The sequence below is a fragment of the Salmo salar genome, chromosome ssa15 (genome assembly GCF_905237065.1).
Source record: "Salmo salar chromosome ssa15, Ssal_v3.1, whole genome shotgun sequence".
Lineage (NCBI taxonomy): Eukaryota > Metazoa > Chordata > Actinopteri > Salmoniformes > Salmonidae > Salmo > Salmo salar.
In genome coordinates, this window is record NC_059456.1 from 75,870,539 (window position 1) to 75,898,118 (window position 27,580).

The 27,580-nt window shown below is 43.5% G+C and overlaps 1 protein-coding gene across 2 annotated transcripts in view; it reads left to right on the plus strand.

Moving 5' to 3' along the window:
• Window positions 1-21,602: 21,602 nt before the first annotated feature.
• LOC106572120 (syntaphilin) overlaps window positions 21,603-27,580 on the plus strand; it is a 42,982-nt gene continuing 37,004 nt past the window's right edge. The window contains exon 1 of one of the 2 annotated variants that reach the window (XM_045696062.1): window positions 21,603-21,838. The gene's annotated coding sequence lies outside the window, so the exon portion shown is untranslated. The remainder of the gene's footprint in view (window positions 21,839-27,580) is intronic. The other variant, XM_014145974.2, reaches the window with a different exon arrangement.

A 27,580-nucleotide genomic window follows, 5' to 3' on the forward strand; every position in this document is an offset into this window, starting at 1 on the left:
TCTGCTCAAACGGTCAGAAACAGACTCCATGAGGGTGGTATGAGGGCCCGACGTCCACAGGTGGGGGTTGTGCTTACAGCCCAACACCGTGCAGGATATTAGGCATTTGCCAGAGAACACCAAGATTGGCAAATTCGCCACTGGCGCCCTGTGCTCTTCACAGATGAAAGCAGGTTCACACTGAGCACATGTGACAGATGTGACAGAGTCTGGAGACGCCGTGGAGAACGTTCTGCTGCCTGCAACATCCTCCAGCATGACCGGTTTGGCGGTGGGTCAGTCATGGTGTGGGGTGGCATTTCTTTGGGGGGCCGCACAGCCCTCCATGTGCTCGCCAGAGGTAGCCTGACTGCCATTAGGTATCGAGATGAGATCCTCAGACCCCTTGTGAGACCATATGCTGGTGCGGTTGGCCCTGGGTTCCTCCTAATGCAAGACAATGCTAGACCTCATGTGGCTGGAGTGTGTCAGCAGTTCCTGCAAGAGGAAGGCATTGATGCTATGGACTGGCCCGCCCGTTCCCCTGAATCCAATTGAGCACATCTGGGACATCATGTCTCGTTCCATCCACCAATGCCACGTTGCACCACAGACTGTCTAGGAGTTGGCGGATGCTTTAGTCCAGGTCTGGGAGGAGATCCCTCAGGAGACCATCCGCACCTCATCAGGAGCATGCCCAGGCATTGTAGGGAGGTCATACAGGCACGTGGAGGCCACACACACTACTGAGCCTCATTTTGACTTGTTTTAAGGACATTACATCAAAGTTGGATCAGCCTGTAGTGTGGTTTTCCACTTTAATTTTGAGTGTGACTCCAAATCCAGACCTCCATTGGTTGATAAATTGGATTTCCATTGATTATTTTTGTGTGATTTTGTTGTCAGCACATTCAACTATGTAAAGAAAAAAGTATCTTGGTGTTCTCTGGCAAATGCCAAACGTCCTGCACGGTGTTGGGCTGTAAGCACAACCCCCACCTGTGGACGTCGGGCCCTCATACCACCCTCATGGAGTCTGTTTCTGACCGTTTGCGCAGACACATGCACATTTGTGGCCTGCTGGAGGTCATTTTGCAGGGCTCTGGCAGTGCTCCTCCTGCTCCTCCTTGCACAAAGGCAGAGGTAGCGGTCCTGCTGCTGGGTTGTTGCCCTCCTACGGCCTCCTCCACGTCTCCTGATGTACTGGCCTGTCTCCTGGTAGCGCCTCCATGCTCTGGACACTACGCTGACAGACACAGCAAACCTTCTTGCCACAGCTCGCATTGATGTGCCATCCTGGATGAGCTGCACTACCTGAGCCATTTGTGTGGGTTGTAGACTCCGTCACATGCTACCACTAGAGTGAAAGCACCGCCAGCATTCAAAAGTGACCAAAACATCAGCCAGGAAGTATAGGAACTGAGAAGTGGTCTGTGGTCACCGCCTGCAGAACCACTCCTTTATTGGGGGTGTCTTGCTAATTGCCTATAATTTCCACCGGTTGTCTATTCCGTTTGCACAACAGCATGTGAAATGTATTGTCAATCAGTGTTGCTTCCTAAGTGGACAGTTTGATTTCACAGAAGTGTGATTGACTTGGAGTTACATTGTGTTGTTTAAGTGTTCCCTTTATTTTTTTGAGCAATGTATATTTTATATTTGAGATTCTTCAAAGTAGCCACCCTTTGCCTCGATGACATCGTTGCACACTCTTGGCATTCTCTCAACCAGCTTCATGAGGTAGTCACTACATGATTCCATATGTGTTATTTCATAGTTTTGATGTCTTCACTATTATTGCACAATGTAGAAAATAGTAAAAATAAAGAAAAAACATTGAATGAGTAGGTGTGTCCACACTTTTGACTGGTACTATGAATCAAAATGCAGTAAAGAGCAATAACAAACGGGGTCTTTGAGAACCTTCAAAACTGTCAGTGCCGATAGCAGACAAACATGAGCTGATCGGAAGATGAAAGCAGAGACTAACACACACCATAACACCTGAGATGAATGAACTTACACGGAGCTTAAGCAGTTGACATCAAATGAAAGATGAGAAGAGTTGGGGATAGGGAAAAGAGAGAGAGATGGAAGCACTTCTCTAAGCGATTTGGAAAGCCATAGTCAATCAATAATATAATAATACTCGTAGGAAAGTGTTTCATCTTTAGCTCACAATCTACGGATACTATGTGATTTGAAAGGTTCAGAATTCCTGTAAAACACCACAGCACAATTTAAAAATATATGGCACATGGAAACCAAAAGAGGGTGGTCTACGGTGACAGGTGGGATGTGCTGAGAGTGGCTGAGGGCTGGGATTAAAGAGCTCGTGTTCGGTAATGTATTATTGTTATGTGATCGCTGTATATAAAAGTACCATGTATGTCAAATGTATGTACAGTACATGTAGCAAAAAAACAGTAAAAACAAAATAATATATGTTTCCTCCGAAGAGGGTAGATGCGTTAATATTTTTTGTATTATTTTAAAAAGAAAAGAGAGAGTGATTTTCACCCTCTCTGGGATTTTGGACATGTACACGTCACAAACTCTTTAATCTACTATAGCGGCATCAACACACCTTTCTCTTGCCTGTCTTCTTGACATCCTCCCATGTTCCTACCTAACCCTTCATTAGTTCCCGCCTGTCACTCTGTCAGATCACTTCGTTTGCACTTCAATGCATCAGAGCAGTACTCAAAGACACAGCAGCAGAACTCTTCAAGCAATAAGGTTACACATATAAGACTGATGACAGTCATGTCACGAGATACTATCCAGACCTAGACTTTGTTGCGAAATCAATTAGATTTGTTGTTCATAGTACATATTTCTTTGAATTTCCCGCAACTGTAATGAAGTGTCACATTAGAAATACTCTCACATTAGGATGATGGAAGACTCAATAAACAGACAGGGACTTATCTGGTTAATTTCTCAAGCATGTTCCACAAATACATTTTGGCAGTTAACATGATATGTCAAAAATGAATTGCAGTGTGGTTGAATACATTCAAGCACAAATCAAAAACAAAGCGTATTGTGGAACATCAGTGTAAGTCCCTGTTTATTTTCCTCCATTACTTTTACAGTGACACCATTCATCTAATGGTCCCGACAGTGTTTTGAAATGTTATTTCCTGCTTTCCTCCTTCTCACACCCACTCATTCTGTAGTGGAAAGTATTAACTGTGGTTTTGATTAGAGGCATTGCTGAAGGTCGTGCAGTGCTGGGAATCACGTTGTTCGCTTTTCTAGCACTACAATACAAGTTCACAGTCAGCTGCCTTGATAAATGGCCTCCGTTTGGCTTCTGAGTATTCTGATTGCGTCAAAAGCTGCTGCTACTGCGCGTAGGTCTAGCATAGCTATCACTGTCCCTCTCTTGCAAAACACTGACACAATATACTCTCACTCACTAAGAAAAATTAGGTCAATACAGTACTTTAAGGGGCACACACATCCATACACACACACACACACACACACACACACACACACACAAACACACCAGTTGAACCCATTCAAAAACACTTCACAAACCAAAACTATAACGTTTTTTTCACTCTCCTTCTACTTTCCCACCTTGTACTAATAACTAATAGGTGTCTATTTATGTATCTTCTTGTTGTTTTGTTCTCACAGCCAAATCAAGCTGTAAAGGCGCCCGCAGACTAGGTTCTTACTGCTCCTAGCAGAACTCGGCTAGGCGAAAGCGAACGTCTGTGCTTGCATACTCCCTTAAAAAACCTTTGCTTAAAAAACAATAAAAAAGTGGCAATATTACTGTTGTTTATCCCTCTTGAGCCACCATAGCAACAATATATCCAGTAACACTTCCTCAAAATAGGCAGAATTAATCCGTAAAACATTTTGACGTTACTGACGAGGAGGTCTTAGCCGTGCAATTTTACAACTAGCAAATGGTGCAGTAACTCTGAACTGAAAAAATGTGCATGAAAACTAGTAGTTCCTCGTTGAATGACAAGAAACAATTCATGTTCCCACTCCTACTAGCCTATTGTTATCCATGTCGACACCAATGATGTTAGGATGAAAAGTCAGAGATCACCAAGCGCAATATAGCGTATAACTTAGCTAGAAAGATGTGTCGGCACTAGTGATGTGCAGTTTGGGAAGTATTCATTCTTTTAGAACGACTCTTATTACTGACTCGAGTGTCATGATTCGTTTTTCGAAGTGACTCGTTCACTTTAGTAATTCGTTTTACCTGCTAGTGCTGGCCGCAATGAGTCGTACAGCAGTATTAATACACGCTGTCATGACGTTGCCCTGTTGCGTGAGGTTTATGACCCCCCCCCTCCCCTAAATACCTTTCCCCCTTTTCTCTCCACTCTACAGAATGGACTCTTGGAAAGCCCTTTGATAACATAGAGAAAGTATGGTAACACCAAAAGGTTGGGGAATGGAACAATATTCTAGTTATCAGATTCACATGGAATTGTTGTGCAAATTAAATGTCTAAATATGAAACTATTTGTGAGAAGATGAAATTTGATTTTAGCTTCTAAATGAGAGAGTTTTTTTCATAAGTAAACTTATGCTCACATCAGTTGCCACGCCTAAGTGAACAGACATTGGTTGAGAACTTCTCTCCCTCAGTACAAAAGCCCGTTGACGAAAGTTTGAGTTTGAGTTTATTTATTTTTACAGGGACAGTGCACATTAATCAATGTTTCAGTAAAAGTGCCAGTTTTAGCCAGCCGGCTAATTTTCAACCACAGTCCCTGGGCAGGTTATTAAAAACAATTACAAGACAGACAATCAATGAGCAGTGAGCACATGCAGAGCAACAGAGGACAAGCAAGACGTAGCATACAGACAGAGCAACAGAACAAGCAAGACGTAGCATACAGACAGAGCAACATAGAACAAGCAAGACGTAGCATACAGACAGAGCAACATAGAACAAGCAAGACGTAGCATACAGACAGAGCAACATAGAACAAGCAAGACGTAGCATACAGACAGAGCAACATGGCACAAAAAGCAACAAGACAAAATCCATAAAAGCAACACTGTTTCCTCCCCTCACAAGCTACAGATAACAGACATGGAAAGCGGCAATACACAGCTAGGGATTATGTTCATAAATCTGATTAACCTTTAGCCATGTCTTCATGTTTTTGTGAAAGTGTGATAGTTGGTGCAGTTATGTGTGTCTGATGGCAGTGTATTCCAGACATGGGAAGCTCTCACAGAGAAAGCGGATTTACTAAAGGTGCTTTTCCTGTCTGGGATAGGGGGCAGTATTTTCACGGCCGGATAAAAAACGTACCCGATTTAAACTGGTTACTACTCTTGCCCAGAAACGGGAATATGCATATTATTATTAGGTTTGGATAGAAAACACTCTAAAGTTTCAAAAACTGTTTGAATGGTGTCTGTGAGTATAACAGAACTCATATGGCAGGCAAAAATCTGAGAAGATTCCAAGCAGGAAGTGGCCTGTCTGACAATTTGTAGTCGTTCTGTTGCATCTCTATCGAAATTACAGTATCTGTGCTGTTACGTGACACTTTCTAAGGCTTCCATTGGTTCTCTAAAGCCTTCAGAAACCGGATTGAGGCGTCTCCTGTCTCTGGGCAGATAACAGCAGCACAGTTTGTCGGTGGTCTGCCTGGTGACAGAGAGACTGGAGATGCGCGTTAACGAGACCTCGCCATTTTTTTCTTTCCCTCTTTGAATGAATACAACATTGTCCGGTTGGAATATTATCGCTATTTTACGAGAAAAATAGCATAAAAATTGATTTTAAACAGCGTTTGACATGCTTCTAAGTACGGTAATGGAACATTTTGAATTTTTTTGTCACGAAATGCGCTCGCGTGTTACCCTTTGGATAGTGACCTGAACGCACAAACAAAATGGAGGTATTTGGATATAACTATGGATTATTTGGAACAAAAACAACATTTGTTGTTGAAGTAGAAGTCCTGGGAGTGCATTCTGACGAAGAACAGCAAAGGTAATCCAATTTTTCTAATAGTAATTCTGAGTTTAGTGAGCCCCGAAGTTGGCGGGTGTCTGAATAGCTGGCCTGTGATGGCTGAGCTATGTACTCAGAATATTGAAAAATGTTCTTTCGCCGAAAAGCTATTTTCAAATCTGACATAGCGATTGCATAAAGGAGTTCTGTATCTATAATTCTTAAAATAATTGTTTTGTATTTTGTCAATGTTTATGATGAGTAATTTAGTAAATTCACCGGAAGTTTTCGGTGGGAATGCTAGTTCTGAACATCACATGCTAATGTAAAAAGCTGTTTTTTGATATAAATATGCATGTATTGTATAACATGTCCTAGGAGTGTCATCTGATGAAGATCATCAAAGGTAAGTGCTGCATTTAGCTGTGGTTTGGGTTTTTGTGACATATATGCTTGCTTTGAAAATGGCTGTGTGATTATTTTTGGCTGGGTACTCTCCTGACATAATCTAATGTTTTGCTTTCGCTGTAAAGCCTTTTTGAAATCGGACAATATGGTTGGATTAACGAGAGTCTTATCTTTAAAATGGTGTAAAATAGTCATATGTTTGAGAAATTGAAGTTATAAAGAAAGATAGAAATACATTAGCTAGCGAAAGAGGAGACTGACAGCAGGCCCTGAGTGGAAATAACAGATGGCTATACATCCCCAAGCAGGAACCACGCAAAGGCCAGGCAAGCTGTATGTATGGCCATGACTAAATATATGCCAAGCGTAAGCCTGCAATGCATGCATTATTTTCATATCCATATGAGGAGAGTCTAGCCCCTACTATGTTAGAGCTAAAAGCAGATATGGGCGTTATCCAGCCACTACAATGTTAGAGCTAAAAGCAGATGAGGGCGTTATCCATTGGGTTGAAAGAAAATGATGGCAGAACGCATAGGGGGTTTTACTTCATTTACATAAAGGATGGACCTATGTATTGTATATGCATAAAAGCAGAGCCGGGGCCTAAGGAAGGCAGTTGTTGTCCGCGGACCGGCTCGGCTTTTTTACTTTGTATTAAAGTCTATATTGAATTTACAAGTTCTTGTAAGAAGTGTTATTCTTAAGACAATTTTCCACGACACCGTATGTTTGGGTTTTCTGTTTAACAAAAATACTGAGTGGAGGGGGAGCCAGGCCATTTAGGATCTTGAATACAAGACATGCGTCAGTGTATTGCACACGATTTTCCGAACTCAGGAGCTCATGCTTTCTGAGGATGTAACAGTAATGATTGCTATTGGGCTTCCTATCAAGCACGTTGAGAGCCTGTTTGTAGACAGACTGAATGGGTTTTAATGTTGTACAGCAAGCTTGGGCCCAACTAGGAAAGCAGTATGTTAAGTGGGGGAGTATCATAGATTTGAAGTAGTTTTGCTACATCTGTAGTCAAACAATTTTGTATAAATTGGAAATTAGCTACGTTGAATTTGGTTATTTGAATTACCTTTTTCACCTGCTTTTTAAAAGAGAGGTTGGAATCAAGTATGATGCTAAGGTACTTAAAATCAGATACCAGCAGGAGCTTCTCCCCTGGCACATAGACATCTGTCTCAGTAGCATCTGTTGCCCTCTTTGTGAAGAACATGCAGACAGTTTTTTCACATTGAGATGCAAACACGAGTCACTGAGCCACTTTGTGACCTGGACCATTACAGTAGTGAGTTCTTGTGCAGCTTGTTGTTTGCTCTTTGCATGCACATATATCACTGTATCATCTGCATACATTTGAACTTCAGACCCAGTACAGACAGAAGGCAGATCATTAATGTACAGGCTGAACAGGAGGCGCCCCAGTATTGACTCTTGGGGCATGCCCACATCATAGCTAAGAGTGGGCGACAGCTCATTGCTCACTCTGACACACGAGTTCTGCCTTCAAGGTATGATTTCATCCATCTCAAGGCATCGGGGGAAAAGTTGAACTTGGACAATTTTGTGATGAGAATCTCATGGTTAACAGTATCAAAAGCATTTCTTAGGTCCAGAAACACAGCCCCAACAACGCCCCCTTTGTCCATCTTGGACTTCACATTTTCCAGAAGAAAGCAGTTGGCCGTTTCTGTGGAGTGTTTCGCTCTGAAGCCAAACTGCATGGAGTGTAATGTGAAGGAGCTGTTGTTGAGGTGGGCAATCAGTTGTTCTGCTACACACTTTTCAACAACCTTCGACACCACAGGTAGCATACTAATGGGCCTGTAGTTACTCACATCAGTATGGTCACCCGATTTAAAGATGGCCATTATTATGGCCGACTTCCATACCCTTGGAAACATCAGATCTTTGACCCATCTGTGGAAATGCAGTTTGGAGTATATATATATATCTTGCATTTTCGTTTTCCGAATGGGTGGTTATTAGAATGCATAAGATTCTGTATTTACAGTAGCATAACTTCTCAAGGGCCGATAGAGACCCAATCCCTTGGTCCCTCAGTCTTCCCGCTCTTTCATTCAAACCCAACCCCTTTCCTTTGTGTAATCAGCCGTCATATCAGGTTAGCCCACTAGGGGCTTTTAATGACATGATAGGTAATCGATGTATGATCTATCCTGTGTGTATATATATGTCATTCTGTGTGATTATTTAGGTATTTAGTAAATAAATAATTAAGCTAATTTGTGTACTGCTGATTCAACTTATTAGCTAGGGTTCATGCAGATAACCAAGCACTTACGACAATCAGAATGTGATCGATGGAGGTGACGATTAATAATTGACTGCTATTGATATAAAAGATCTTCAGATCTTTAAGAGAGTGGATTCGGGAGATACCGCTCTATATAAATGAATGCTTCCATGGTGCCCCAGGTTATTAATCATGGTGTTGGAGTCATGCCTGGCCGTGCAGTCATGAGTGAACAGGGAGTACAGGAGGGGACTGAGCACGCACCCCTGAGGGGTCCCTGTGTTAAGGGTCAGTGTGGCAGATGTGTTGTTACCTACCCTTACCACCTTGGGGCGGCACGTCAGGAAGTCCAGGATCCAGTTGCAGAGGGAGGTGTTTAGTCCCAGGGTCCTTAGCATATTGATGAGCTTTGAGGGCACTACGGTGTTGAACGCTGAGCTGTAGTCAATGAATAGCATTCTCACATATGTGTTCCTTTTGTCCAGGTGGGAAAGGGTAGTGTGGAGTGCAATAGAGATTGCATCATCTGTGGATCTGTTAGGGTGGTATGCAAATTGGAGTGGGTCTATGGTTTCTGGGAGTGGGTCTAGGGTTTCTGTGCTTCCCTTTGTAGTCTGTATTGGTTTGCAAGCCCTGCCACTTCCAACAAATGTCAGAGCCGATGTAGTACGATTCGATCTTAGTCCTGTATTGACGCTTTGCCTGTTTGATGGTTTGTCGGAGGGCATAGCGGGATTTCTTATAAGCTTCCGGGTTAGAGTGCCGCTCCTTGAAAGCAGCAGCTCTACCCTTTAGCTCAACGCGGATGTTGCCTGAAATCCGTGGCTTCTGGTTGGGGTATGTACGTACGGTGACTGTGGGGGATGATGTCATCGATGCACTTATTGATGAAGCGAATGACTGATGTGGTGTACTCCTCAATGCCATCAGAGGAATCCCGGAACATATTCCAGTCTGTCCTAGCAAAACAGTCCTGTAGCTTAGCATTTGCTTCACCTGAACACAGGACGCCGACAAAGGGGACGAACCCGGGGATCAGGAGCGGACCAGTCACCCCAGTTGGGGCGCGGGAACCTGTCGAGCCGGTTGGGGCGCCGGAAACTGACAAACCGGCTGAGGCAGGAGAGCCTGGCGAACAGCCTGAGGCAGGAGAGCCTGACAATCTGACTGTGGCATGAGAGCCTGCGGAGGCAGGGGAGCCTGGCGATCTGGCTGAGGAGTGAGAGCCTGTAGCGGCTCCCGGACCTGACCTCATTTAAACTGACACAAAACAAAACACTCCCTGATGCTTCCCTTAGGTGAGGTGTTATTCTGTAACGAGTGCGAGTCAGGAAGCAAGTACAGGGAGTGAGTGTTTTAATAAATAAACAAAATAATAAACACAAACCTCAAACAACGCACTGACATGAAACAGACTTAATAATACTTGAAGAAAGAACCAAGGGGAGTGACAGATATAGGGAAGATCATCAAGGAGGTGATGGAGTCCAGGTGAGTGTCATGAGGCGCTGGTACGCTTGACGATGGTGACAGGTGTGAGGGATAATCAGCAGCCTGATGACCTAGTGGCCAGAGAGGGAGTATACGTGACAAACATGCTGATAGAAATTTGGTCAAACGGATTTAAGTTTCCCTGCATTAAAGTCCCCGGCTACTAGAAGTTTGCTTATGGCGGAATACAGGTCATTCAATGCTGTCTTAGTGCCAGCCTCTGACTGTGGTGGTATGTAAACAGCTACGAAAAATACAGATGAAAACTCTTTATGTAGATACTGTGGTCTACAGCTTATCTTTCCATACTCGTGAAATTGGTAAATTACATTTTCATGGCTTCAGACCAAGGCATTTGTTCTCTATTGTTCTCACTATATATGCTACCTCCTGGTGGTCATTAGGAAACGCAATGTCAACATCCACTGTTATGCAGACGACACAGAGCTGTACATTTCAATGAAACATAAGGAAGCCCCAAAATTGTCTACCATGGAAGCCTGTGTTATAGACATAAGGAAGTGGATGGCAGCAAATGTTTTACTTTTAAACACCGACAAAACAGACATGTGAGTTCTAGGTCCCAAGAAACAAAGATCTGCTGTTGGATCTGACAATTCATCTTGATGGTTGTACAGTTGTCTCAAATAAAACTGTGAAGGATCAGCATTACTCTGGACCCTGATCTCTTTATTGACGAACATATAAAAAAGAATACAGCTTTTTTCCATCTTCGTAACATTGCATCAATTTGAAACTTTTTGTCAAAAAAGAATGCAGAAAAGCTAATCCATGCTTTTTACACTTCACAATTAGACAACTGAAATGCTGTACACTCCGGTTACTCAGATAAGGCACTAAATAAACTTCAGCTAGTGCTAAATACAGCTGCTAGAATCTTGACTAGAACCCCAAAATTATGTTATACTATTCCAGTTCTAGCATTCCTGTTAAGGCTAGGGGTGATTTCAAGTTTTACTGTTAACCTACAAAGCATTACATGGACTTGATCCTACTTATCTCTCTGATTTGGTGCTGCCGTACGTACCTACACATACGCTACGGTCACTAGAATTTCTAAAAACAGCTGTAGGCTTTCTCCTATAGAACTACATTTTTATGGCATGGTCTGCCGATCCATTCTAGAGACGCAGACTCTGTCTTTACTGAAGACTTATCTCTTCAGTAGGTCCTATGATTGGGTGTAGTCTGTCCCAGGGGTGCGAAGGTGAATGGAAAGGCACTGCTGTGATGAACCACCCTTGATGTCTTTAGGATATCAAAGTGAAACAGTTCTCTAAAGACACAAGAGACAATAATACAAGAAACAACACTTCTGTAGCTTGTCAACTATGTGTCTGTCTATCCCTGTTCTCTCCCCTCTGCACAGGCCATACAAACACTTCACACCGCGTGGCCGCTGCCACTCTAACCTGGTGGTCCCAGCGCGCACGACCCACGTGGAGTTCCAGGTCTCCGGCAGCCTCTGGAACTGCCGGTCTGCAGCCAACAAGGCTGAGTTCATCTCAGCCTATGCTACCCTCCAGTCCCTAGACTTCCTGGCGCTGACGGAAACATGGATTACCACAGATAACACTGCTACTCCTACTGCTCTCTCTTCGTCTGCCCACGTGTTCTCGCATACCCCTAGAGCATCGAGCCAGCGGGGTGGTGGCACTGGAATCCTCATCTCTCCCAAGTGGACATTCTCTCTTTCTCCCCTGACCCATCTGTCTATCTCCTCATTTGAATTCCATGCTGTCACAGTTACCAGCCCTTTCAAGATTAACATCCTTATCATTTATCGCCCTCCAGGTTCCCTTGGAGAGTTCATCAATGAGCTTGACGCCTTGATAAGTTCCTTTCCTGAGGATGGCTCACCTCTCACAGTTCTGGGTGACTTTAACCTCCCCACGTCTACCTTTGACTCATTCCTCTCTGCCTCCTTCTTTCCACTCCTCTCCTCTTTTGACCTCACCCTCTCACCTTCCCCCCCCTACTCACAAGGCAGGCAATACGCTTGACCTCATCTTTACTAGATGCTGTTCTTCCACTAATCTCATTGCAACTCCCCTCCAAATCTCCGACCACTACCTTGTATCCTTTTCCCTCTTGCTCTCATCCAACACTTCTCACTCTGCCCCTACTCGGATGGTATTGCGCCGTTCCAACCTTCGCTCTCTCTCTCCCGCTACTCTCTCCTCTTCCATCCTATCATCTCTTCCCTCTGCTCAAACCTTCTCCAACCTATCTCCTGATTCTGCCTCCTCAACCCTCCTCTCCTCCCTTTCTGCATCCTTTGATTTTCTCTGTCCCCTATCCTCCAGGCCGGCTCGGTCCTCCCCTCCTGCTCCGTGGCTCGACGACTCACTACGAGCTCACAGAACAGGGCTCCGAGCAGCCAAGCGGAAATGGAGGAAAACTCGCCTCCCTGCGGACCTGGCATCCTTTCACTCCCTCCTCTCTACATTCTCCTCTTCTGTCTCTGCTGCTAAAGCCACTTTCTACCACTCTAAATTCCAAGCATCTGCCTCTAACCCTAGGAAGCTCTTTGCTACCTTCTCCTCCCTTCTGAATCCTCCTCCCCCTCCCCCCCTCCTCCCTCTCTGCGGATGACTTCGTCAACCATTTTGAAAAGAAGGTTGACGATATCCGATCCTCGTTTGCTAAGTCAAACGACACCGCTGGTCCTGCTCACACTGCCCTACCCTGTGCTTTGACCTCTTTCTCCCCTCTCTCTCCAGATGAAATCTCGCGTCTTGTGACGGCCGGCCGCCCAACAACCTGCCCACTTGACCCTATCCCCTCCTCTCTTCTCCAGACCATTTCCGGAGACCTTCTCCCCTTCCTCACCTCGCTCATCAACTCATCCTTGACCGCTGGCTACGTCCCTTCCGTCTTCAAGAGAGCGAGAGTTGCACCCCTTCTGAAAAAACCTACACTCGATCCCTCCGATGTCAACAACTACAGACCAGTATCCCTTCTTTCTTTTCTCTCTAAAACTCTTGAACGTGCCGTCCTTGGCCAGCTCTCCTGCTATCTCTCTCAGAATGACCTTCTTGATCCTAATCAGTCAGGTTTCAAGACTGGGCATTCAACTGAGACTGCTCTTCTCTGTGTCACGGAGGCTCTCCGCACTGCTAAAGCTAACTCTCTCTCCTCTGCTCTCATCCTTCTAGACCTATCTGCTGCCTTTGATACTGTGAACCATCAGATCCTCCTCTCCACCCTCTCCGAGTTGGGCATCTCCGGCGCGGCCCACGCTTGGATTGCGTCCTACCTGACAGGTCGCTCCTACCAGGTGGCGTGGCGAGAATCTGTCTCCGCACCATGCGCTCTCACCACTGGTGTCCCCCAGGGCTCTGTTCTAGGCCTCTCCTATTCTCGCTATACACCAAGTCACTTGGCTCTGTCATATCCTCACATGGTCTCTCCTATCATTGCTATGCAGACGACACACAATTAATCTTCTCCTTTCCCCCTTCTGATAACCAGGCGGCGAATCGCATCTCTGCATGTCTGTCAGACATATCAGTGTGGATGACGGATCACCACCTCAAGCTGAACCTCGGCAAGACGGAGCTGCTCTTCCTCCCGGGGAAGGACTTCCCATTCCATGATCTCGCCATCACGGTTGACAACTCCCTTGTGTCCTCCTCCCAGAGTGCTAAGAGCCTTGGCGTGACCCTGGACAACACCCTGTCGTTCTCCACCAACATCAAGGCGGTGACCCGATCCTGTAGGTTCATGCTCTACAACATTCGCAGAGTACGACCCTGCCTCACACAGGAAGCAGCGCAGGTCCTAATCCAGGCACTTGTCATCTCCCGTCTGGATTACTGCAACTCGCTGTTGGCTGGGCTCCCTGCCTGTGCCATTAAACCCCTACAACTCATCCAGAACACCGCAGCCCGTCTGGTGTTCAACCTTCCCAAGTTCTCTCACGTCACCCCGCTCCTCCGCTCTCTCCACTGGCTTCCAGTTGAAGCTCGCATCCGCTACAAGACCATGGTGATTGCCTACGGAGTTGTGAAGGGAACGGCACCTCCATACCTTCAGGCTCTGATCAGGCCCTACACCCAAACAAGGGCACTGCGTTCATCCACCTCTGGCCTGCTGGCCCCCCTACCTCTGAGGAAGCACAGTTCCCGCTCAGCCCAGTCAAAACTGTTCGCTGCTCTGACACCCCAATGGTGGAACAAGCTCCCTCACGACGCCAGGACAGCGGAGTCAATCACCACCTTCCGGAGACACCTCTTTAAGGAATACCTAGGATAGGATAAAGTAATCCTTCTAACCCCCCCCCCTTAAAAGATTTAGATGCACTATTGTAAAGTGGTTGTTCCACTGGATATCATAAGGTGAATGCACCAATTTGTAAGTCGCTCTGGATAAGAGCGTCTGCTAAATGACTTAAATGTAAATGTAAATGTAATGTCTCTGCCTGGTCGGCACCCCTCTCTCCACTGGGAATCTCTGCCTCTGACCCTATTATGGGGGCTGCGTCACTGGCTTGCTCATGCTCTCCCATGCCGTCCCTGGGACTGGTGCATTACGTCATGCCAGGCTTTCGCTAGACTCGACTTGAGTGGGTTGAGTCACTGACATGATCTTCCTGTCCGGTTTTATGGCCCCCTTGGACTTGCGCGGTGGGGGAGATCTTTGTGGGGTTATATCCTGCCTTGTTGACCCTGTCTGGGGGCCACAGTGTCCCCCGTCCCCCTGTCTTAGTCCTCAGTATCTACGCTGCAATTGTCTATGTGCTGTGGGGCTAGGGTCAGTCTGTCTATCTGGTGTCCTGTGCGATCTTAGCTATGCTCCCTCTAATTCTCCTTTGTGCGATCTTAGCTATGCTCCCTCTAATTCTCCTTTGTGCGATCTTAGCTATGCTCCCTCTAATTCTCCTTTGTGGGGTTATATCTTGCCTTGTTGACCCTGTCTGGGGGCCACATTGTCCCCCGTCCCCCTGTCTTAGTCCTCAGTATCTACGCTGCAATTGTCTATGTGCTGTGGGGCTAGGGTCAGTCTGTCTATCTGGTGTCCTGTGCGATCTTAGCTATGCTCCCTCTAATTCTCCTCCCCCCCCCCACAGGCTATCGAACCCTGACCTGTTCACCGGATGTAGTACCTTGTCCCGGACCTGCTGTTTCAATTCTCTCTCTCTCTCTCTCTCTCTCTCTCTCTCTCTCACTCTCTCTCCCGCACCTGCTGTCTCAACCTCTGAATGTTCAGCTAGAAAAAGCCAACTGACATTCACTCCTCAGGTATTTGCTTCCTAGGTTCCTGCCTTTCTAAGGAGTTTTTCCTAACCACCATTCTTCTACATCTGCATTGCTTGCTCTTTGTGGTTTTAGACTGGGTTTCTGTATAAGCGCTTTGTGACAACAGCTGATATAAAAAGGGTTTTATAAATACATTTCATTGGTTGAAATTTGATAGTACTGTTGACCAATCCCTGACGAAGCGACGTAGACTTCGTCTACTGATGAAAAAATGTTGTGCGCATGAACAGTCAAAAAAAACACTACCGAAGACTAAAACATCTCAAACTTTCGCCATAATATCTGCTCAAACTGCTTTGACTGGGAAGCATGCGGTAACCTTAACACTCTCAACACCTTATGGCGTGATGTTTTATCTATCTACCCAGTATGTGCTGAGAAAAAGGCCACCACTGAGCTATTTCTGTTCACAGAGGGCAGAGACAAACAGGACTGCTGATGGAATATTCATCCAGGTGGATAGGATGTATGTTAGACTGGGATACAAACAACACCCAGCTGGTGTCCATTTAACCATCTGAATGTTAATCAGGAGTGTTTTAGCGCAAATCACGTAGCCACTTTTAAAAAGATAAACAAAGCAGTACTGAAAGATTTTTAAAGAGTTTGAAGTTCAAAGAAATGAAAGTTTTGAGTTATTTTATGTCCTTTTAGAATCTTTGTAAGGAGAAGACAGCGATAGAAAAAGTGGGAGAGGGTAGAGAATTGAGAGATAAGAGAAAAACATGAGCAAGAGAGATGGAAAGGGGGAGAAACAAAGAGAGTAAAAATTGATCAGAATGTTGTAGTGGGATAAGAGAGTCAAGGAGACAGGCAGAGAGAAACAGAGACTGGGATATGCCTTCCAAAGCCAGGAGAATGTTTCCCATCGTTCTGCACGTCTCCCACAGAGTGGGGGGAAATTACTAGCACACACACACCGGATGACCTATCAAACACGTAATCTCACCACAGGCCTAGCAGCATTGTCACTACAAGGTCTTTCCTCCTAAACCATTATAATTAGTCCACACCAAACTCCTGCAGTTGACCCCTATGGTGGTACGGGAAATCCCCAGATAATTACTCTAACATAATTGGAAAAATTAAACAGTCTCTTCAAAACAACAATCTCATTTGATATATCTGGCAAATTAAAATAGTTTAAGGACAGAAACTTGGACTAGAAATAAGACCCAATAATTATGTGCTTTGAAAAACAACTAATTTTTTTAAGTGAATGTTGTTCCCTTGAATTTCCCCAAGATGTTTTTCCATGGGACAAATAGATTGACTAATTTGTGATGTACATCTACCAACATAACTGTAATTTTGTCATTCAATTTATCTTTGAAAGTGCACTGTACATACCACAAAATGATCCATATGATCTCTAGATGCCCTCTCTGATCGTTTTCTTTCTTTCAAAATTGTTTATATTAATCTTCTGCTCGTTTTAGCTGATAGGCTCAATCTAATTGCTATGCTCAGCCATAGAGTGTCTGAGTTTTTAAAAGCAAAGTTATAACTTCCAGCTCATAAAATATTATATAATAGGAGGTGGCACTGTGGTGCCTAAGGCAGTAAACATGTCATTATGACTGGAACTCAGATCAACAGGGCTGCCAGAGAGTCATACATAACCCCTGGTATACTCATTCCACCCAAACACCCTCTGTTTATGTCGGGGAAATTAAGTGGGAATATCATTACATTTGATATAAACCCGGGGCTAATTGTCCTGGTTTTGATTACTATGACACTGGGGACAATAGAGGTTTCATCAGCCCTGACATCTCAAGTCCCTGTAGTCCCTATCTAGCGCCACATTTCCCAAACTCGGTCCTGGGAACCCAAAGGGGTGCACCTTGGGGTCTCCAGGACTGAGTTTTGGAAATGTTGATCTCGTGAAAGCTAGAGAAATAAACAGAGTGAGGACTCCAGATGCCTGTGGTTCTGCCCATTAGCTGTGTAGAGACAAGGTATCGTAGAGTATCCAGGGTGAAGTGTAATAGCCACTCCTAAAATGACAACATGTGTTCCTATGCATTAGTGGTTCTCCCATTTCCATTAGGGTTGAGATGAGCCTCTCTATCCCTGCCTGTCCACATCCAAGGAATGCACAGGGGGATGGGCACAACACTGGTGCCAAGACCCACACATTTATGCAACACACATCAGCCATGAAATTTTATTCATTCAAAATGCTGCCAGTGGCCAGGCGATGGGATATGAATCCAGGCTGTAATAACATTCACACTAGTCTTTTTCTACTAGCACTGACTTTGCTGATAACTACTTTATTGAGGAAAAATGTAATTATTATGACTGTAACAGGTGGTTTCTCTGGAGAAGAGCGTCTACTAAATGACTAAAATGTACACTGAACAAAAATATAAACTCAACATGTAAAGTGTCTGTAAATAAGCCCTATTGTGGGGAAAAATGAATTCTGTTTGGCTGGGCCTGGCTCCCCAGTGGGTGGGCCTGGCTGCCAAGTGGGTGGGCCTATGCCCTCCAGGGCCCACCCATGGCTGCACCCCTGCCCAGTTATTTGAAATCCATACATTAAGGCCTAATTAATTTATTTCAATTGACTGATTTCCTTATATGAACTGTAACTTTGTAAAATCTTTGAAATTGTTGCATGTTGCATTTATATTTTTGTTCAGTATAAAATTAATTTGTTAAATGCATGTGTTGAATATAGGGAGTAGACCTATAAGCGATCTCTTTTCACACAGATACACACACATAAATACAAATGTATGTAGACTCCGGGTTCAGAACGCTGATTATACAGACTTAATTCAAGTTGTAGATTATACACATAGTCAATTATATTGGGCTCACATAATGATAATCGTATGGCTGATCCATTTTATCCACTAGTAAATAATGGGTAACAACTTAACTATTTCCTTCCTGTGTTCGTTTTATACATTTCCTCGCAAGAGATGCTTGCCAAAGGTCACATGTCTGTCAAGGACGGCTTCCCAGAACGACAGTATTCAGTAGACCTACAGACTTACAGCAGGCCTATAATACCTACCTCTCTGATTGCTCTGTTTCAACCATTTCTCAGAACATGTCCCCTCACTTTCACCAATAGTAGCATGTGGCTGAAGAGTTCATCTGAACCGTAAACAGGAAGAAAGCCAATCCATTTGCTTCTTTCTCTACCTTTTCACCTCAACTACTGTACCAACGATATCCAATCCTCTAATATGTATGAAAAGGCCTGCTGCGGAGGTTAGTACAAGGCGAGTGGCCAAGAGTACATCCACCACCTTCACGGGTTCACAACAGAGAGCAGTGGAAAGTTGTAGCGGAAGATTGATTCATTTAGATTCATTAAGTATGCAAAAATGAACACTCAGTACTACAGGTATTGTAGCCTAAAGGATGATCGTAATGCTATAGGGGCAAAAATGGTTCTCTTCCATTAATATAAAAATAGCATGATGAGAAGAACTAGTAAGAGGATGGATTCTGCTGGTCATGTGGTCTAATTTTGGCTTTTTTCTCAACTCACCCATTATCTGCCATGTGATGTAATGAAAGGGGCTTGGCTCCTGTATGTTATGGTTGGTGGGTTAGCTTGATTGGATTGTTGCTCCCAGGTGCCATAGAAAGAAAATAAAGGTCAAATAATTGTCAAGAAAACGTAGATGAAAAACTAAAGACAATGTTAAAGGGCAATTCCACCACTTTCCAACCTCCTCTTCATTATCTCCAGCACAATACCAGTGTCTACATATGTGAAAACGGCCCCCATTTCTACGTTTTCTAGAAAAAAATATAAAGTTACTAAATTCTACCCGATGACATCATCAAAAGTTAAACCATTTAAAAAATATATGATTTTCAAACACTATGAGATTCGCGGTGACGTGGGGAGCAAAAAAATACTCTCCCTCTGGCCAGAAACTCGTTGCAGGTTTAGAAAATCACTTTTAATCCTACCCAGTGATGATAAAACATTTTGAAGACATTTCTTCTTATCTTTTTAACCACAGACCATAGAAACATGCCATTTTCACAAATGTAGACACTGGTATGGTGATGTAGATAATGAACAAGAGGTTGAAAAGTGGTGGAATTGCACTTTAAAAAAAATTCATAGCATTAATGATAGAGGACAACATGGGTTGGGAGAAATATTGTCAAATTGCTCAGACTTGTTTGCCCATTAGTGCAGACAGCCTATGTAGGCCTATTGCACAAAGTCCAAGTGCTTGACATTAAAGATTTTAGCTGAAATAAACAATTGTAATCCAGAACAGGTCACCTTTTAACTCCAGTTCAAAGGAAACTAACACCTGGGCTGTAATCATTTGTCCAAACAGTTCCAGAGGTTCTATTGGAAAAATTCCAGCAAGTCACTCCGTTTAGAAACGTTTTGCAACAGAATCGGTGGAATGAATACACCCCTGTGTCTGTCAACAGGTATGTTCAGGGCAGACGCCTTGGCTGTGAACGGAGACGTGAGTATGAGAATGATCATATAGTGACATCTACTGGTAGTTGAGCAGTTGGTACTTAGAACTTTAGGTTATAAACTGGGGGTTTGTTCAGGACCACAACATTTTACAGCTGTTTGCATGTAATCAATACATTGGAATAACCACTACTCCCTGCTCCAAACTCTTTGTTCCCTGCAACACTCCCAGCACCAAAAATAAATAGGACTATCTGTAATGACAGGCTTACACAGTCTTGTGGCATGCAGGAGACCCGGGTTCAAAGCCTGGCCGTTGACAAATAGCAACCCCCGCCTCACCCACCCAAAAACACTATCCCGGCAATACCAATACCAGCACTACTCTTTATCCCAGGGGTTCCCAAACCTTTTCACTCAGGCCCCCCTTCCAGCATTGGGGAACATCCCTGCGCCACATCTACAGTATTTCTATGGGCACAAGCACTGTTCATGACACACACTGTTCACACTGCTCTTGTTGGCCGAGAGAACATTTATCAGGTTTAAAGCTTGTTTCCTGCAATTCTACACATTTTGTCATGTGTACATTTTGCCATTTCAAAGCAAATTTTCTTGCAATTTTCTACATTTTGCCATGTCTAATATTTGACCTGCTCCCTCCTTAGGCGCTCCCCACAGTTTGGGAACCACTGCTTTTTGAAAGTTTATGGCTAAGTTGCTGAAAGTTTATGGCTACCTCCACTAGATGACAGCATTGTCAGGAAAAAGGAGAAGGACCAGGGGAAGGCCTTTAATACTTTGTTTATATGGGCAGCATTCTGGAAATTACTATTGAAATATAAGAATACAAGGTGAAAGGAACTTAAAGCGTAGATCACTGTCTATTACTCATCAACCAAAGCTATTGTGGATAGTGAACAAGCACTGTCATCATGCTCATTTGGATTAAATGGTTTTAACCTTAATCCTGATATTATGATTTTACAGAACATAAATATAGCCTACATCAAAGCTTGATAAATTATAATTAATATATATATATATAATAGAACTTTTATTTATAGTGTTGTATCTAAATGTCACATTCTGGGGGTCAAAGACAAGGAGCTTTGAGAGCATTTAGTGCACATTTATTTATTAGAGGATACTTGGATCACAATTTAAATACTTTATTTGAATCCACCAATCAAATGTACAAAAAAAGGATCCAAACACATTTCAAAGGTCCCTGTATGAATGGCACTCAAGGGTACAGAAAGCACATCCTTCTCCAAACAGCTAGACTGCCCATGACAGCTGAAACAGAGCAGCACCTAGCCAATTGCTTTGCCATAGTTTTTGTCAGGCCCGCAATCTGGAGGCCACATACTGCAAGCCTGTGTACGTGGCCGAGACTGCTAAATATCACACACACACACACACACACACACACACACACACACACACACACACACACACACACACACACACACACACACACACACACACACACACACACACACACACACACACACAATTCAAGTGAATTCAAGTCTGTAATTCAATAAAGTATAATATTTTACTACAGAAGTCTGAAAATGTTGAATTTCCTTACTGTCACCCCTGGGAGCACTTCTGTTACAGTGTGTGTGTCTCCCTCTGTGTGTGTGGGGGGGATGAAAATACATGCAGGCTCGTGAAAAGATTATTAATTCGAATCCAGACCATAACTAATCATAAAAACTGCATCAAGTGCAGACATGAATCCACGAATGATTCACTATTTGTCTTTTTGAAGATTGGGGTTTCCCTTTAAGAACCAAAGTAGCACCACGCATCAGTTTTCATCAATGCACTTGTCTTTCCTCACGCGGCTGCTCTCAAACGGATCTCATGCATCTCAGACCAGCCCCGTGCACGCGAGCAAATGCACACAGCTCTGGCGGAGACCTAAACAGAGACTGGAATCGCGGTGTAATCAAGAAAGGAGGCGGTAAACCATCTCCGGGATAACGATGGAACTGTAAAATAAATACGGAAGGGGGGAACAGGTAAACCTCAATCTTTTAGATTCAAGACGTTGTAGCCTAATGTCATTTGTCTTAACTGTAATTTTGCAAAGGATGCTCCACATGAGGCACTGTGAATAAGTAAGAATGGAGAATTCTAGAAATTGAGACATGCAGGGGGAGCTGCAAGATGTAGGGAAACCTAAAATAGGATTTTGTTTATAAAGAGTTATGTACGCACATATAGCACATATCAGATGTCATGATGGTTGTTGTTGATGTTTTGTGTGTGTGTCGCTGTCCAGCAGGAGCCTGCTGTTCCAAGGATGCACCGCAGATGTTTGTGTACAATGTCATCTTTCGGTATTCGTTCGTGGTAGCGGTAGGCTATTCTTCGGCCAGGTGATCACAACCATTAGAAATTACACGTAGATTTTTTTTGCGAATTGGCTTGATACATTACTAGGCTATTGCCGCAATGTATTTGGTAAGCTTTTGATAGAGATGACGCATATGGAGGGCGGTTTCATTAAGCGTTGGGAAAATGCACAATAATCTCAAGCCAAACAAACACCTGCCATGTTGGTACCCTATATCGTGACTGGTCTTCTGGCTTGCAATTCGACCTTGCAGCAGTTTGCTATTTTCAGTAAAACAGTCAATCTGACGGCATATGTCAGAAATATAACCATCTGTCTTGTAAAAGAGCTCTTGACTTTGTGTTTGTTGGTCTGGGGATTTTAGAATGTAGGTAGCATACCCTACTCACACTCTTTCCAAATGTCCACTAGAAATAGATGTTGTTTTCCCAGGAATCTGCAGTGGTTCAGCTTTGCATTATAGATATAGGCCTAAGTGTGTATTTATGGTCTTTGCCTATGGGTTTCAAAGGCCCGGTTCTGCCCAATTGAGAGCACTGTCAACCCCACATTGCCTGGTCCCACAACAACACCTAGATGAGCCTTTTTCTCTAGCCGCCTCCTCTTTAGTGTTTGCAGATTGTAGAGGACTGTCACCAGACTGAGGTCAGCAACATGATCATTGCTCCACCTAAATCAGGGATGTCTAATTGTTTGGTCTTCAACAAGATTCAGGGGGCCGCACTGAACATTGGTTGATATAACCAATTTTGGGGTTTAGCAATTTTAAAGTATACTGAGTTTGTTTCGGGGGAAAAAAAATGTTTTTTTGGGGGAAAAACATATATTTTTGGTATTATAATTTCTTTACTCAAACCACCCACTTCCCGGATTGAACCCCCTCACGGGTCGGCTCTGGCAAGCAGGCCGTATGTTTGACACCCCTGACCTATAACCTTCAGTTGGATAAAGCGAGCCTCTGCCTTATAGAAAAATGAATGCTTTCCATTCAGACCTGCAAATACAAAAGGGGTAGGGGCTAGAGGTTGTTAGGCCTACTGGACCAGGTACCTCGGCTGTATGGTCAGCATTTTGGTCAGCACTGACCATTTTGCTGACCATCCCAGTGAACGAATGACCAAGCCAGTATTATATTCGCTAGCTGCACACATTCTAATATTCAAATCCCACCCCTGATCCAGCCTGTTACACATATCAGCAGCTCACGTTCTGGAAAATTGGCAGATTGACCATCTCCATGGTGATCACTGTCATAGCATGCTGTTTCCTGTCAGTCCCCATTGTGCAGATCTTTCTCTCCAAATCCTCCTTTCATCTCCTCAGTGGTAAAGTGCTCTTTTTATAGGTTTTTTCAAAGTTTAGTTAAGAACAAAATCTTATTTACAATGACAGGCTGCCCCGGCCTAACCCGGACGACGCTGGGCCAATTGTGCGCCGCCCTAGGGGACTCGTAATCACGGACGGTTGTTATACAGCCTAGAATCGAACCAGGGTCTGTAGTGATGCCTCTAGCACTGAGATGCAGTGCCTTATAGCCCTATAGGTCAGTTAGAGCTAAACAAATAATGTTAATGATGTCGTCATATCCTCAATCTAAGTTTGTACCGACAGATGTGGCCTATTGAATAGCATATCAATATAGAATATGCATAAAAACTTCTGCCTATGCCCACACATATTGTCTCAATACATTTATTTTTATTTTTAATACCCTCAAACATCAAGTTAGGCATGCCTAATTTCAAAATAGGCCATCATCACTGTCAATCTTATTGAATTAGTGTTTTGTGAGCAAATAAGAGCAGATGGTGGTAACAAGCTATTAGCCTATCTTGTATTTTGAATCAAAGCAAATATCCTGCCTCGTGGTGTGCTATATTGAGTTTTGGCGCATGAGAAAAATACTATTCAGCTTCACCTAACCATCTTAAAATCTCATTAGAAATGAGGGGGTTTTGGTGTAACGTTATAGGCCTGCTATGCTATCATATTCGGTTCTGTTATGTAAAATGCAAATTAATCATTATGTGATATTGGGAGACATTGATTCAGCTTTGATCTAACTTTACTAAACGAGCACCCTTGTGAGAAGTGATAATCTTCTATTTGTAATAAAGTGATGAGTAGGGCTATTAGGCATAGGCAACGTCTTGATGAGTGTAATTTTAAACGATTGGAGATCCCTTTATGGTGCTAAAAGGACAGCACCAGGATCGCACAGTGATGTTAAAGGGAAATGTAAAAAATGCTAACTTCATATTCCTCATCTCCAGCACCATCCCAACATCAACATATGTGAAAATGGTACGTTTCTATGTCTAGTAGTTAAAAAGATAGAGGAAGATGATGTTTCCAATGACATCATCAATCAATTAGTAGGCAATTGCTACTCATGATTGGTTCAAATCACATGATGCACACCGACATCATTGGAAACACTTCCTCTATCGTTTTTTCCATTAGACATAGAAACGCACCATTTTCACATATGTTGGGGTTGTGCTGGAGATAATGAATATGAAGTTGACATTTTTTTTGGTCCTTTTAAAGAAGTTGAACCAACTTTGGTTGCTGACCGATAACTGAAGGACAGCTCTGCCATTCGGCCAGTTCAGGACCAAACAACAATTAGCAGTAGGCCTATAGCCTAATAGTCCTACGACTACATGGAATAGTTATTTGTAGGCTATAGCCTAATGTAAATACATATAGCTTAATATCATTGCACTGTTTGCGAGGAGAGCTTTAGTTGCGAGTAGGCATTTCATTGTATTGTGTAGCTTACACTACACTGTATCATAAATAAACTTTGATTTGACTAGCTTGAACACATGGTTTCAATATAGGCCTTCCCTATTACAGAATAAAATAAAACAGAGGTGAACTATCAATTCATATAATTGATTTACAAAGATTAAACATGCTATCAAATCAATTGACCAAGTAGTGAACATAAATCATTACTAAGCTAAGTAGAATTGCAGGACATTTGTTTTAAAACAGCCATAAAATCAAGCTTATGGTGTGGTTTATTCATGCATCTCAATAAACACATTATTACCCCCAACTGGCCCAATTCACATTTCCAACTGCCCACCCTGACATATCAAGCTAGAATGGGCCCTGCGTCACAACCAATGTAGGCTAAATATCCCAACCAGGGCTACTGCAACTTGCAGAGAGTCAGGCTCCTTGACCTTTGCGGTGGCCACTCTGGTTTAGGTGTCCGCGGTAGAATGGTGTCGTAACCAAGTGGTCACGTATTGCTCTGGTTCCACTGCACAAGAGAACGTCCGTGGAGTTTTATGAACATCGAGGCAGACACAGTGAATTTGTTTCCTCGATCTCGTTGGTGTGATGATAATGTCGCTGAACTCCCTCACACTCTGCTGAGCAGCAGATTTCTTTTATCAACGTTTTGATTGGCCAAAGTGGTCAAGCCTCCGACGGGCCTCCGCAGTTCACACACGTAGCCTATAGTTCTTCATCATTCCCACCACCGCCAGAGAGAAGACGGAAGAAACCACCGTTTACCTACCTCTAGGCTGCTATACAGATTTATTTGGGTTGTCATTCTATCGTTTGTAATGGAATTTTTGTGGTAATTAAATATAATTTATTTAGAATTCATCAGAATGAATTTTCCGGAAATAATTTTACCAGCTCTGTGTATACTCAAATGTAAAAAGTGAGGGAGCGCCGCTGCACAGCCCTCCTGCAGCACTACAACCCTGCTCCTCCTAGACCCATAAGCCCCTTTGCTAGTCCACATGCAGTTTTCTTTTCCACAGGCCTTATTTTCACAATGTGCTCCTAGCTTTCGCCTGGAAACTGCTGACTATAATTACAGCATTTAGCACAAATACTGCAGTGGCTCACCAAGACAGTTGTGAAGAGGGCACAACAATACCTTTTCCCCCTCCTGAGACTGAAAAGATTTGGCATGGGTCCCCAGATCCTCAAAACGATCTACAGATGCACCATCGAGAGCATCCTGACCAGTTGCATCACCACCTAGTATGGCAACTGCTCGGCATCTGACCGTAAGGCGCTGCAGAGGGTAGTGCGTATGGACCAGTACATCACTGGGGTCAAGCTTCCTACCATCCAGGGCCTATTTACTAGGTGCTGTCAGAGGAAGGCCAAACAAGTAATAGACTATTCTCTCGGCTAATGCCTGGCAAGCGGTACCGGACCGCCAAGTCTAGGTCCAAAAGGCTCCTTAACAGCTTCTCCTGCAAGCCATAAGACTGCTGAACAATTAATCAAATGGCCACCTGGACTATTTACATTGACCCCTCCCTCCCCCTTTGTTTTTACACTGCTGCTACTCGCTGTTTTTATCTATGCATAGACACTTTACCCCTACTTACATGTACAAATTACCTCGACTAACCTGTACCCCCGCACATTCACTCGGAACCGGTACCCCCTGTATATAGCCTCGTTATTGTTATTTTGTTACTTTTTTTTTTTCCTTCGTTTATTTAGTAAATATTTTCTTAACTCTATTTCTTGAACTGCATTGTTGGGCTTGTAAGTAAGCATTTCACGGTAAGGTCTACACCTGCTTGTGACAAATAGAATGTGATTTGATTTGACTCCAGGGAAGGGGATGACATTTCATGCTAAATTATAGCAGTCCAGATTACTGACAGATAGTTGATTTCATGATCATTATATGATGGAATCTTTGGTCTTTGTTTCAGTGGGGATTTGCATGCAATGATATCCAACTATAATGCAAACATGCTGAAGGGCAAAATTATGTCATCTGAGCCAGTAACCCTCTGTCATATACTGTACCACTCTAACCACTGAACCACACTCATAGTATCTGGAAGTTCTGCATTTGTGGATACAGATTCCAAATAAATAATGAAGAAGTCTATTTTTCTCTAATATTTACAATTCTAAAGTTTGATAAAAGTTAATATGGCTGAAATGGGCTAGTTAGAGGAGCTTTCCCTACCAGGCTTCTTCCCTCCTGGATAAGCCTACTTTGTCATTACTCCTGTGAGTCAGTCGCTGTCCACAGTCCATGTGCTGAACTCCGGAATGCCGATCCTATAGCTGTCCATGGTGCTAAACCACTGATTGCTACTATTATCACTTATTTGGTTTGTTTCAACATTGGATCTTTTACACTTTTTCACAGTATTCCAGATTTGTTCATTTTGATAGGTTAATTTCCTGTGAACCTGTCTTTTTGGATCAGCAGGGTTTCTAGAGGTCCTGATAAGATCACAGCTAGACCCCTCATGGAAAAGTAACTCTGGTCAGTTAGGGGCAGAATGCTGCTGCTACTGGTTTTCATGACCTTTCTTGAGAGCACTCAAATTGAAAGACTAAGCCTGAACCCTATAGATTAGAGCAAATCATGGTTTGCAATACAAATGTTGGC